The sequence below is a fragment of the Canis lupus genome, chromosome 20, assembly GCF_011100685.1.
Source record: "Canis lupus familiaris isolate Mischka breed German Shepherd chromosome 20, alternate assembly UU_Cfam_GSD_1.0, whole genome shotgun sequence".
Taxonomy (NCBI): domain Eukaryota; kingdom Metazoa; phylum Chordata; class Mammalia; order Carnivora; family Canidae; genus Canis; species Canis lupus.
Genome location: NC_049241.1, coordinates 15,182,862 through 15,197,810, shown reverse-complemented (window position 1 = coordinate 15,197,810; position 14,949 = coordinate 15,182,862). Strand labels below are relative to the sequence as shown.

Sequence of the window (14,949 nt, the reverse complement as noted above, 5' to 3'; positions counted from 1 at the left end):
TAAATATATTATCCAAATAATTGTAGAATGCAGTGTGTTTATTAATTTTGCCTCGTATATTTATTTGGCTATAAATCTTTGGTGTTTTTTATGCAAGTTATATTTTGTTATGTTAAATTCTAATATTACCAACATGTGCATTTTGAACTCAGTGTACCCCTGTAAACATTATTTCCTATGTTCTTATTTCTAGTGATGAGTTGCCTCTGCTTTCAGTAGAAAAATTCTCAATGAGCATCTGTTTCTCAGTCTAACTCCTTTATACTTAATACAGTTTTCTGTTAGCTTTCTTATTTAATACATACATCATATACTCGAGAATTATCAATTTGCTTGTTTTAGTAATTTATATTTTCATAATTTTGTGATAATACTGTGATTTACATTTGCTTACTCCATTGCATATAGTACTGAGGCATTATAGAATTTATGCAGAAGATCTTTAGACTTAAAAAGAATTACTGACCACTAAAGAATGATTATTAATTAGTATAAAATTGAGTCTTAACTGCATTAATGACAATCTAACGTACACACAGATATATGTACAGACACATGTACCACCCAATCTCATAGTCATTTAAAGATGACTCATCTAAAGATGACCAAATTACAATAAAGTGGATGCTAGTCTACAGTTTTGGCCCATCACAGCTTGGGACCAGGGATTCTCAAGTCAAATGTTTTAAGACTAATCTTGCTCTCAAGAGCTGTGGGATCTTAAGCAATTCAGTTTCCCTACGGTCACTTTCTTTGTATGGTTAGTGGGCAAAATCATCAATGATTTCTTTAGTTACTCCTTCCCTAAAATACTTTTCATTTCATATTTGAAAAAGCTAAAGTTTAGAGGTGAATAATTTAGTATTGTTATGTTATTAACTAACATTTTACAGTTTAAGATAAATTTACTTATTGGGGTAGCACATTTGAAAGGTACCATTGATTCTTTGGCTAATCAGTAATGTTATTGTTTGCTTAAATTTTGGGGTGGGGTGGATCTAAGAAGGCAGGCTTCCCCTCTGTATCCTTTTGTCCTACCTGACATGGAGATTCAGGATTGACTCATTTTTTTTTTTTAAGATTTTATTTATTTAATCATAGAGACACACACAGACACACACACACACAGAGAGAGAGAGAGAGAGAGAGAGAGAGAGGCAGAAACACAGGCAGAGGGAGAAGCAGACTCCATGCAGGGAGCCCAACGTGGGACTCAATCTCGAGTCTCCAGGATCACGCCCTGGACTGAAGGCTGCGCTAAACCACTGAGCCACCCAGGCTGCCCTCATTTTGACTCATTTTGAAAGAATCCCTTATAACCTTGTTAGCTCAAGGTTATCTTTTATCTGATTTCTCTCTTCCTGGACAGGTTGCTGGCTGAAGAACATTAAAATATCTATTTTCTTAGTGGCTTCCTTTTCTAGATTTGAATAATTCACTTGATACTTCCAAGCTCCTTAGATGAAAGAGTGTTATCCAGGAATGCTAATTTTAGTTCCTTTGGTTTGAAATTAGAGAAATAAATGCATTATATTTTTAGTCTAGATAGTAAGGCCTCATATCTTTTAATTTGGTCTTTTGAAAAACTCTAAATAATGTTCAGATACTCTTTATATTGTGAGGTTAAATAATTGCTTGAGATAGGTATTTCTTTTTTTATTTAAAAAATATTTGAAATAGATAAATATGGGGAGAGATCCATTTGAGTGTTAGGCTTATTCTGCATTGAATACTCCCTTGTATTTCCCATTCATATATTATTTTAAGCTCTTTAAGCTTTTTATTACAAGCATTACAAGTGCAGATAAGAAATGACCTCTGTTTTATACCAGAGGGGATTTTTTTTTAAAGATTTTATTTATTTATTCGAGAGAGAGAGAGAGAGAGAGAGAGAGAGGCAGAGACACAGGCAGAGGGAGAAGCAAGCTCCATGCAAGGAGCCCAATGTGGGACTCCACCCCAGGTCTCCAGGATCACACCCTGGGCTGAAGGTGGCGCTAAACAGCTAAGCCACCCGGGCTGCCCTAGAGGGGATTTTTATGAACCAGGCTAGAGACTCTGGTAGATATCTTGGACCATTTTTCTCACTTGGAAATTCTGTGATTGTATGATTTTGATCTGATAGGTGAAATCTAAAAAATCATCACCTTTGTAGGTGAAAAATGGTAAGGAGGTGTCCATTTTATATGGATCAACCTACATATGCAAGATTAGTTATTCATTGTTTCGAAAAAATATGTATCTCATCTGTAAAAATGATAACAAGCAGCAAGCTTATTAGGACACTGACTTCATTTTTTAAAATGTAATTATCATCATGAGTGCCAGATATTAAAAACTATACTTTAGGGCAGCCCTGGTGGCTCAATGGTTTAGTTTAGTGCTGCCTGCAGCCCAGGGTATGATCCTGGAGACTGGGAATCGAGTCCCACGTCAGGCTCCCTGCATGGAGCCTGCCTGTGTCTCTGCCTCTCTTTCTCTCTCTCTCTCTCTCTCTCTTTCTCATGAATAAATAAATAAAATCTTTAAAAAAACAAACTATATTTTAAACATTTGTAAATCAAATGGGAATAAAATGTTCTTTCCATATATTATTTCTTTTACAGGGATTTTTTCCCCCTGTATTTTATGAGACAAATCACAGGCATTACAGTTTGAAATCAACTTTATTGTTTTCATTGCGATTGCTACATAGCTGTTGAATATTTGGAGTAAGTTTTAATGATGAATGAAGTGCATGTTTGATTAAATTCCATTAGTAAAAATATCTTTGTATGGTAAAGGGTGGTTTTCAGCATGGCCTTGACAAAGGCAATAAGTAAATGTGTTATTTCCCTTCAAAAGAATACAAGTCAGCATAAGCAAATTTTAAGGGAAATATTTAAAAATTAACAATTAATGAATATTTGTGTGTTGAAATTATATGAACACGTAAATAGAGATCATAGATATACTTATTTTCAGAGGCTAGTGTAATACTAATTAGAAAAGTTGTAAATACCGTAATTAATCTACACTAAACAATTCCATTTCTATTACCTATTTTATTGCTAAGTATGGCAGAGATTAGGAAGATAGTTATAATGCTGACATTGAGAATGTTTCCATGATTACTTTTCAGTTTTTCTAGCCATTATGTTTCTGATTCTCCTGCTACTTCTCACTTGCCATTATGCCCAGTATTTGATCCTACCTGCCTGCCTTTTATTCAGTGACCTTTGTCAGGGATACTCTTTTCTTCCAGTCCTTACTTATCAAAGTTTGTACTAAACTTGCAGTGCCTAGTTTAACTTTTGCCTCTTTCACAAGGCTATCCGATGTCCTGCAGTCAGAATTCTGGGCTCAAGGTCATTGCTGTCCACTTGTCCTTCCATTGTAGTTCATCTGAAGCATGGTCTCTTGTGACCAACACATGCTCTTAATGTTCATCTCACTTACCTTCTTTTTTTTTTTTTTTCTTTCTGCCCCACTGGATAAATCATCTCACACCATCATTTATTTAACTTTGAACATAGTTCCTTAGTGTTGAGAAATATTAGAAAAGTGAGAATGCATCTGCATGCATGGTGTGAGGTATTGCACTAGAGACCTTGAAAAAGTATGTTAGTACTGAAAGATTAGTTATGTAAAGAATTAAGTGATTAATTATTTTATCAAGAATCAGGAAGAAATCTTTTCTAGGAATTATAAAGCAGAGATGTTTTCTTTGACCCTTCCTGTTTTGCTTCTTAGCATCTATTTAATATTAACAACAGCAAAAATGACAGCTATAATGGCAGCTGTAGTTTCATAGACCTTACTCTATGCATGCACACACTTTATCTTTTTTGATCTTCATGTCATGCCATGAAGTTGGTGGGGCAGAAGTTAGACATTCAGATTTGGCTAAGTTTGTTATCAGCTTATACTATTTTAAGCTTGATGATGCAATCTAACTGTTCTTTTATTAAATGTTAATATTTAATGTCTGTGATCTTTTCACATAATTTAAAAATAAAATAATTTCTGTAATCCAGAAAGTAATGTCATAATTTAAAACTATATGCCTTTTAAAATATATGTTGCTATTTTGATCAAAATTCATGGACTAGGGTCCCAAGTTGCAACCATTTCACAGTTCTCTCATCCCCTGGACAAAGGAATTCAAGAAGGAGTAGACCTATCCCCTAAAAGTATCATCAAGAGTAGGGACGTTGAGAGTGAGTCCCTATATGATATATGTCAGTGAGTGATATATATCTTCTCTATAGAGGAAGATAACTGATGTCCAGACAGTTAGGCTAAGCCAAGATACCCAGAGAAGATTGAACCAGAAGCGGTGAAAGAAAGAGTCTTGAAACAGTTGTCTTCACTTCTGTGACCTCAGGTGCTGCTTCCTGCAACTTTTCCTTCACTCTTGCGCTCTACCCTAGGTAATAAAGAGCTATAGGACCCAATCTATTACCCTTTTATATAAACTATATTAAGTAATGATTTGTTATTTGCAATTCATTGTACTAATGCAGATAAAATCATTGATATAACAGTGTTCTTTCTGCTCCACTTTCCATTCCAATTTTACTTTCTTCTCTTTTTCCCTTTTCTTTCTTCTCTATTCCTTCTCTGGTGTCATTTTTCTTTATGCCTTGCCCTTTCTTTCTCCCTCATTTCTGCCCAGTCATTCACTCCATGTATCCATCCATCTAATACTCATCTACTGATGAACACACATTGAGCATTATGCTAGGTTCCAAAGGCAAAAAGATACATGACATACAGACTTTTCTCTCTTTAGGATCAGGTTTCCTCTCTTTGCTTTTAGGAAGTTGGTGTTTGAACAGAAAGGTAGAACCCAGGCCAAAAATAGGAGAAAATAATAAAAAGGAAATCCTTAAAGCATTTGCCTAATACCTGAGGTTGGTGGAAAGATTCAGGACAGGAAGGGTTAACTGGGAAGGGTTGCTGAAAAAAAGTTGAACGTAGAGCAGAGATTCTTTGTAACAGCAATTTGTCAATAACTTCGAGCCAGATTATAGGTTCAAAATACATACCTTTGCACCAGAGCATGCATTATTTAAACTGGTAAAGAAAAAAAATCATCCTTGAACCTCTTGTTCTATAGTATGGTTATAAGGTGTGGGTAAAGAGGAAAGCCTGGATATGTCACTCTTTCTTCTGTAGTAAGCATTGGGAAAGCAATTATACAGAGCATCACAAAATCACTTGCTGCTTTGTCAGGTCATCATAAACTCACAGGAGACAACAGCAGAGGAATTGGTGAAGTTTCCTTAAAAATATTAACCATATCAACAATTCAGTCTGAGTCTGCCCACCTGGGCATTCTCAAGTATAGTAGTAATTTGGAAACAAAAGATGGACATTTTTTTTTTAAGATGGACATTTTTAAGGCTGCAATCTGTAACCTTTTCTCTTAAAATATTTCAGCTAGATTTCTTAGTTTGCCATGCAGGATCCTGAGCACACTGGCCATTATCTACCTCTCAATCCTCTAAGATTTTGTATTTCTTTACTGCTATATCTCAGTAAATGCTCTTCTTCTTTGGATATGTTACCTCTATCTGTTGTCCTCCTAAACCTGGCAGATTCATTTTTTAATACCTATTTTTGTTAGAGCCTACCTTTTTGAAGGCCTCCCCCTTGGAAGTGTCCTCTGCAACCCAAGGCAGTGTTGTTCTTACTTGGTAACTGCATGCATCTCTTTCTTATGTCACCAACTACTGTGTGGGCTCTTATTGTTTTTATATTTTTCTTTCTAAAATGAGACAAGGGCTCTATTACAACAAGAACCTTTGCATTCATCTTTATATGATCAATTTCCAGGCCCATGCATGGGGGATAATGAGGGTTGAATGCTTGTTAACTGAATGAATAAATGAACAAAATGGGATGGAAGAGACACATAATATAGTTCACTGTGGACAAGTAAAAGATAATGCTTTTCTCGAAAATAAGGGCAAAATAAAGGTTCTGAGATTTCTAGATGCATTGTTCTTAAAACCTTTATTTAGGGTTTTACATGTAGAAGCTTTTACACTGTTCAAACTCTTATCTGATAAATAATCATTGTTATAAACATTTTTTATGGTCTACATTTCAAAAGACTTTACAGTCAAAAAAGATGAATATATACTGGTTTCTCACAGGAAGATACTGGAAACAAAGGTAAAAGCATTATAATTCAGGATATTTAATGTTTAACTATGAAAAAATTTGAACAGCTCATTACAATATTTAATTAAAAACATTCTGAAGTCAAATTGAGAAATAATATATATATATATAATATAGATATATATATATCTTCTATAATATGCAAAATGTATGTTTCCATGTTAAATACAAGGAGAAGTCCAGTAGCTAAACATCTATTATTGCAGGGGTGCCTGGATGGCTCAGCGTTGTCTGACTCTTGGTTTCAGCTCAGGTCATGGATCACAGGATCATGGGATCAAGCCCTGCACTGGGCTCCACACTGAGCAGGGAGTCTGCTTGAGATTCTCTCCCTCTGCCCCTCCTCCCCGCTTGGGCACGTGTGCTTACACTCTCTCTGTCTCTAAAATAAATAAATCTTTTAAAAAATCTGTTGTTGCAGATAGAAGTGTTCACATTCTCTAAGGATAAAACCACTCCCCTCTTTCCCTTTGATAACCATAATCCACAGAATATACTTTGTGTGTTCCTGACTTAACAGAAAATAAAACCATAATCATTTATGAGAAAGGAAATGGGACTGGGAGAATCCCTAATTTATTTGTGGTCTTAAGATGCCATTTTCAGAAATTTAGCCTTGAGCATGATAGACACATTGATGCAGTATTCATCACAGCTTAACTTTCTGAGTAGCTACTTTGTGCCAGGTACATTCTGGCTATCTGAAGATGAGTAAGACAGGCAGGTTGGGGAATATCACAATTGATAGCTTCCCAGGTGATGGTTCTAATATTTCCTGAAAAAGGGAATGACAGTATGTACATTGAGCATGATTCTCCTGCTATAATTAATTTCCCAAAAGCTCTTACTGCATGGAGATTCTTGTAACTATTCTTCAGAGTTACAGACTTTGAAGAAGGCTAAAGAAAATAGGAATGTTGAGTTTTAGAAATGTACCATATATATTTAAAAATGTTACCGTTTTAGCTTAAAACAATAAAAATGGATGCATATATTTTTCTCTTAGAGAAATGACTGTATAGTGAAAAATTCTAAACTCAACCTAATATTTTATTATTTGAATCTCATTGGTTCTATGTCATGAAAAATGATACACCTTTCAGCTACTTTTAACTAGGTATCCTATCATTAATCATAAATTGTCTAGCTATGCTGACGTTTGCATATTTTTTTCTGAATCAATATTTACATCCCAGAAATAAGTAGAGTTGCTTTTTGAGAATTATCCTTTTCCTACCACCCCTTCCTCCAACTTTACCAGCATCAGATAGACAGGTGCACGCGTGTTTGTGCAAATACGGATGCGTTCTTGCACGTGGGCATGCTCTCTCACACATACACATATGCATTTGCTCTTATATGAGCACCTTATTAGATGTTAATTTTTCAGAATATTACTCGTTCTGATTTTCCTCAGATACAGACAAGAGTCTTAACCTCCAACTCTGTTAGGATTCTGTTTAACAACTGCTTTGATCTATTTTCTTTCCATTTAACCTATAATTTAATTTGTACTCTGCTTGGACATTCTCATCTTGCAACCATCTTTTCTCCCCTGAATTTTTGACATTCTGTGGCTGAGATATAGTAAAGTGCACACAATCATGCAATCATTTACTTATTTATTCAAAAAATTGTCATCAAGACAATGTACTGGCTCTTGTGGGAATAATAATGAAAGGATTTTATAATACCCCTTATCCTCAAAGGAAACTTTTATTTTTTAAACATTTTATTTATTTATTCTTGAGAGACAGAGAGAGAGAGAGAAGCAGAGGGAGGAGCAGGCTCTATGCAGGCAGCCTGATGTGGGACTCAATCCTGGGACTGTAGGATCACACCCTGGGCCGAAGGCAGGTTTTCAACTGCAGAGCCACCCAGGCATCCCCAAAGGAAACCTTCAATGGGACTTTTCATGGCCATTGTATTCATACATTTTTTTGAATGTTAAAACTGCTATTCTTGACATTTGCTTTAAGTAGCTGCCAAATGGTTATTTTGGTTTTGGCCCTTAGCTATGCTAGGAATGATGGAAGGCACATTTTTAACTGAGGATATTGGTTTCAATTTACAACATAATTAGTATATACAGTGTTTGTTAATTAACACATGTCTTTGTAACCTGTAAATACTATTTTAGTAAATAAAAATAAGTTATTATAATTGCCATGTTTTTCCATTGAGAGGAGAAAGGGGATGATGGATGCAAATAATTCTAATTCAAGATAGAATATAAGATGAGTTCCCAAAAGGAGGTATAGATGAATTTGATGGGGAATTCAGAGATGGCAAAAATTACTTCTTTCTGGAAATCTAGGAAATGTTTTTTGGAAGGGGTTGGCATTGAATTTGCTTAGTGTTTATGGTTAGAATATGAATATATATACATGATGACGATGATGGTCACGACAGGCAAAGTAAGTAGTGCAGGTACGAATGGGAAGATACAGCTTGGGGCTTGGGTGTGTACAGCACATGGAAGAGTGGAGGATCTCAGTTAAGTACAGCTCACAGTGTGAAAAGAAATGTACTTATCGAATGTGACACACAAGTACATTGTGTTTTATGTATTTAGTCACAGGTCTCTTTATGAGGTAGATTTGCATGGATGCCTTTCTACCTGGCCCTCTACACATTCAGTTTTGTTGCTAAATTCTTGCTGATATAGTAACTTCAATAATCCTTGAGTTACACAGTCTTCACCAGCCTTGATAGAGTGTTGAATGTTCAAAAGAAAGATCCAAGTACCTATTAAATCATCAAATGCTATTGCGTGTTATGAAATCAGATGAAAGCCAATTTCTACGTTAGGGCAAGTCTACTTTCCTGTACTTGGTTGAGGTTTGTAAGGAGAGATTACTCTGCTCCCCTAAGAAGGTTAAGCTGTCATCTAGTTAAATATGGACTTAAAATAATGCTGCCAAAGCAGCTGCCTCGTGTGATTGATGATGATGATGATGATGGATGATGATAGTTTTGAAATCAGTTTTGCAGGGAAAATTGCTATTTTTCTACTTTGCTGAAGTTGTAGTCTGGATTGGGGATTTCTTGTCATATTAGGTATCTTCTTTGATTAAAACAGAAATTGCTAAGGACTGTATTCTCCATCATAAAATAGCTTTAAAACTGAGCTATGGGGCAAATGTTTTTAAGTTGTTCTATACATATTACTTGAGTGACAGCAGTTATTCTGGGCTTCACAGTGTCATCTCATGGTGAATTGTGTTTTAGGGGACTAATAACAACCTATATCTAGGCAGAGAAGTGGTAGAAAATGTGGTATTTAGAAAATATAATAATAGTGGCTCACTAAAGTCTTCCAAGAATACTTACATATATTGATATGCAGTGTCCTCTTCAAGCCCCTCAAGGCTTATTTATTGGTTCTCTCATTTGGGTTACTCTTACCCCAGATATCTCCTTGGCTGAGTACCATACTGCTTTGGACCTCTACTCACATGTCTCCTAAGAAAGGTCTTACTTGATCATCATCTCTTGAAGAGTGACTGTACATATCTCCTCTGCTTTTTCTCGTTGCCACATGGCACTTTTCCTGATGTGTTATATATGTATTTCCTATTGTCTGTCTCCCCATTTCATATATTGTCCTACATGAAAGCAGGAGGAGGCTTACTTAGTGCTATAAACTGAAAATCTATAGAAGTTCCTGTCCTGGGGTACCTGGGTAGTTTAGTTGGTTAACAGTTTGCCTTCGGATCATGTTGTGATCCCTGGGGTCCTGGGATCGAGCCCCATCCCGAGCAAGGAGCCTGCTTCTCTTCTCCCTCTGCCTCTACCCTTGCTTGTGCTCACTTGCACACACTGTCTCTCAAATAAAATCTTCTTTAAAAAAAGTTCCTGTCCCACAATAAGTGTGCAATTAATAATTATTGAATGATTAGCTGAATGAATTAATCTTTATTTTATACATAGAGGGCTAAATAAAGTGTTCAAAATATTTTTAAAAGCTAATTAATGTCTGGCTCCAGAGTCAAAATTAAGCTTTTTGGTTTATTAACTCAAAATGCTTTTGTTTGTATATATACAAATAATACAACAAAATCAGCCCTAAAAAAGGAGACAGGATTCAGGGCTTGCTTAGGTGGAACATTTTATATCCCATCACATACTAGAGAAAAGGAATCAATTTTGTTTCTACAAAATCACTGGTTAAACACTATTCCATACCATTCCGTTGTTTAAGCCCAAGCACACACTGGTCTAAAAAAGCTATTTTCAGAAAGGAAAAGAAAAGAAAACATAATCCCCCACCCCAGTATTTTTTAAAGGCTGATAACATTTGTATCACTGGGCAAACATGATCAATCAAAGCTTTACAAGCTTTATATGGGCTGCTTCCTTAACAAATGTGTTTTTTGTCTCAGTCATTCATCATATCTGGAAGTTTGGATGATGAGCTTGAGCACTCTCCTAGGTTAACCCTGAAAATAGCCACTTGGTGGATTTGTAAAGGGAAAAGCCTGTTAAAATGGCCAAGATATCCTTCTGACAACATAAAGTAGCGTATTGTAACCTATTTGTGTTGCCTAGATGTGGTGAAATTCAACTGAACTTTAGGAGGAGGATTTGTTATAATGGAGAAATCAGGTTATGAATGTAAAGAGCTGAATGTTGAAGGTATTCCCTTGAATCCTCCAAATACACAGGGAGTTTTCTAATGAAACTGAAGCTGCTAGCTAGCTGCTGAAAGCAAAATTGTCTGCTGTGTTGATTAAACTACCTTAAAAATTTTAGAGCCCCTTAAATAAACAAGATTGCTGCTGTCAGTATTACTACTTAGAGGGATTGATGGCCTGTTTAGTGGAGGGGAGAAGGAATGCTATGAAAAATAAAAAGTTGAATCATTGAAGGCAAGCATGTGGTATCACATCCAGAGAGCACTTCACATAAAGGTTTTGGTACAGTCATATCAGGTATCATGCTAAGACCTCTGAAATGAGATAAGGCACCAATTATATATCATTACATGACTACAGATATTTTGTTTCCCAGCTAAGTTAGTGCTTATGGAAGACAGTGGATAGACAGGTGAAAATAGGCTTATTTATCTTCTGTTGTAGAACTGGTAGGGCTTAGGCAAGAGGATCTGGCTCATTCATAGGGGGCAAGTTCAGACCTTATTCAGGTTAATAAGAACCCTGAGTGAGAAAAGCAGTAGAAACCACATAGATTGGGCAAAGGATTGAATGGAGGGAGAATGAAGAGATTCTGGAAGAACATGCAAATGAAATCCAATGAGTTGAAAAGAAATGAAATGGAAATTTGAGACCCTGAAAAGTAGGTGGGGAGTAGTTTGTCTCCCCACACTGTGGTTTTGGTTTCTGCTCATAGTACTGTTGTACCTCTTGCCATGGACATTTTCTTTAGAAGAACCCAGGAATACACTTATACCTTACCCCCTACATAATAAGTTCTTATAGAGCCCCGCTTTTAGATATTTTATTCTTTGCAAGATCCCTGGAGAGGGATTTTGAATAATTTTCAATTCCTGTGTAAGCTGGGCTGTGTGCCAGAAATGGATTTTAAAATAAGTCCTCTCTTAGTGTCTCCTAATCCCTTTCCAGAGATTTGCTCATTGCCCCAAAATGTTGTTTTCAACCCAAGTTTTGGGTTTCATAGAAGGCTCCCCTGAGAAAATAAGATATAACTGGCTCTTGTAATTTAACTTTTTTATATAAAATTATATTCATTTCTGTATCATCAATTAAAAAATAAAAGTATTTAATTTCACGAGACAATCTTAGATTTGAAAGAGCTTAAGACCAGGGATGAGGGTGCCTTAGATGGCATAGTCTGATGGGCATCTGCCTTCGGCTCAGGTCATGATCCCGAGGTCCTGGGATCAAGCCCCATGTAGGGCTCCCTGGTCAACAGGGAGTCTGTTTCTCCCTCTGCCCCTCCTCTCATCTCTTTCTCTCAAGTAAATGAATAAAATCTTAAAAAAAAAAAGACCAGGGATAAGAAGGGAGAGGCACTGTTTTCTTTTAAAGAATGTAGCTGAGGGGCAGCCCCAGTGGCCCAGCACTTTAGCACCACCATCAGCCCAAGGCGTGTTCCTGGAGACCCGGGATGGATTCCCATGTCGGTCTCCCCACGTGGAGCCTACTTCTCCCTCTGCCTGGGTCTCTGCCTCCCCCCTCTGTGTCTCTCATGAATAAATAAAGTCTTAAAAAAAAAAAAAGAATGTAGCTGACACATAGCAAAATGGGATTCACACCCCCAGATTTATGATCATATACTTTCTTGCAGGGAAAGTAGAATAGTGTTTCAGAACATAGGCTCTGCAGTTAAACAAGTTCATATTAAAATTTTACTGTAGCCATGTGACTGTAAGCAAGTTATTAACCCTGTAAATATTGCTTCATTATATATGAAATGGGGTTAACAGCTTTTGTCTTATGAATTTGAGGATTAAATGGAACAATAAGCATAAAACTTAGCACAATACCTAGCAAAGCGTTAGAAAATATTCAGTATATGATAGTACACCTATGTTGCATTTTTGTTGCTGTGGAACAAATTACCAGGGTATAGAAATTTAAAATAACTCACGTTTGTTATCTCAAAAAATTCCATGGGCAAAGCGTTGGTATGTTTTAGTTGTGTTATTCACTCAGGGTTACATAATGCTAAGATTGAAGTGTTTGTGGGCTGTGTTCTTATCTGGAGGCTCATTTAGGGAAGTATCTGTTTCCAAAGTTCCTGAGATTATTGGCAAGATTCATTTCCTTGCAGTTGTGGAAATGAGGTCTTATACCCTTGCCTTGCTAGCTATCACCTAGACTCTGCCCTCAGGTCCTTGCTCTGTGGTGCCTAGCGTAAGTACCTTACAACACAGAGGCTTATTTGCTCATAGTCAGCAGAATATTTTATGTCACTTCAAACCTCTCCCTTTATAGAGTTTCTTTTAAGTTTTGGCCTGATTAGATCAAGACCATCCAAGAGAATCTCTTTTTTGAATAACTCAGAACTGATGGATTTGAGGCCTAAATCTTCTTGCCTGAGTCATATAAAATAGTCCAACCATGGGTTTGAAATGCATTCTGTTCATTGCTATACCCTCATTAATAGGAGGTTATTAGATGGTATGTGTAATGGGCACTGAGGAGGGCACCTGATGGGATGTTATACTATATGGGTATGTGCACTGGGTGTTATACTATATGTTGGCAAATTGAATTTAAATAAAAAAATAATAAATAATATTAAAAAATATATTGTGTGTGAATTCCAAGGGCAGGGATCTTGGGGTCTTTCAGAATACTGCCTTCTTCAGAGAAGTATCCTTGTTAATTGTCATTAATTCTTGCTCTTACCATACCATTATCATATACTACTTTTTTTTTTTAATTTAAATTCAGTTTGCCAACATATAGTAAAATACCCAGTGCTCATCCCATCAAGTGTCCTCCTTAGTGCCTGTTACCCAGTCACCCCCATTATCATATACTTATTTATTATATATGTGTTTGTATTATATTTATATATTTTATTATTATATACTTCTTGAGCTTATGGTGGTTGAGGGCTCTAAAATGAAAAGTGATCATATGATAATAGTGGGAAATGAAACTATTTGGAAACTTTTGCTTGTGAAGAAATTTGCATTGCATCTCTCTATTTGCATGTTCATTTGTTCTGCACTGCATAATGATATTTAAAACATACTAAGAAAATATCAATTAGAATATAATTCTTAGGTCTTAGCAAGTTGTGAATGAAGACTAAAGTAGACAGTGATCATGGAAACCCAGAACATGATACTGAATGTTCAGCATAAAGCCTAGTAATTTAGAATAAAAACTTTCACTGCTTTTGCTCTAGTTCTACTTAATTGAGGAAGAGAAAAGATTACTTTAAAAGAATAATTAGTAAAGGCACTTGAATATTTTATGCATAAACCCGAGGAAGAAAAGTTCTGCTTATGATGCTAAGTGTTGTCACTTATTTATACAGTGTCATTATATGAATATTTTCAAAATTCCTAATAGGAATGTCTTACTTCTTACCATAGAAAAGAAGCTAATGAAAAGCCATTTCTCCTGACTGGTTATTAAAATGTATTCTCTGTCCTATAAGCTGTCATTAATTTCCTGGTACACCTTGAATGTGCCACAAGCAATTTGTAATGGCATCAATTAACATTTGGGAAGTTGAGCATGGCCATCTAGGATATTAAATATTTGCTTCGGGAATGCTAATAAAATCCATCGACCTTATATTCTCAAAGTATTTGTTAATAATAACAGCAAAGTTAAGGGGTACCAGATATGTATTTAGATCCATTTTCCTCACTTCTACTAATTTTTGTGTTCCCATTTTATTCTGAACATTTTCACTATTGTTTACAGGTGAAAGTTGGGAAATAAGGCTTTCAAGGCTATATCACTAATGGTCTCTTAGAAAATAAGTTTTTGTGTCATCCAAGTCATAGAAGACTTTGGTAATAAAATGAAAACAAAGAATGAATTTACCCTTCCCTCACTTTTTCCTAGGGTCATTGCTATTTTTATGTTTGGGATTCATGGAAAGCAAGGAAATGAAATAATGCTTCAACCCTAGTGATAAAATATTACATAGTCTCTTCAATTAGGGTGACATGCTGGCAAAAAAAAAAAATATGGGTTTACTTTTAAAAGTTAATTATTTTTCTTGATTCACAATATCTTATATAGACAGGTTCCATATTTTTCTGTATATCATACACTGTGAATTCCATTGAAAAATAAAGTTGGTATAGTTTTATTGAAGATCTAC

General features: G+C 35.7%; 1 protein-coding gene across 8 annotated transcripts in view; it reads left to right on the top strand.

Moving 5' to 3' along the window:
* Nucleotides 1-14,949, top strand: part of CNTN4 (contactin 4) — a 916,127-nt gene that overhangs the window by 131,288 nt on the left and 769,890 nt on the right. The window lies entirely within an intron of this gene.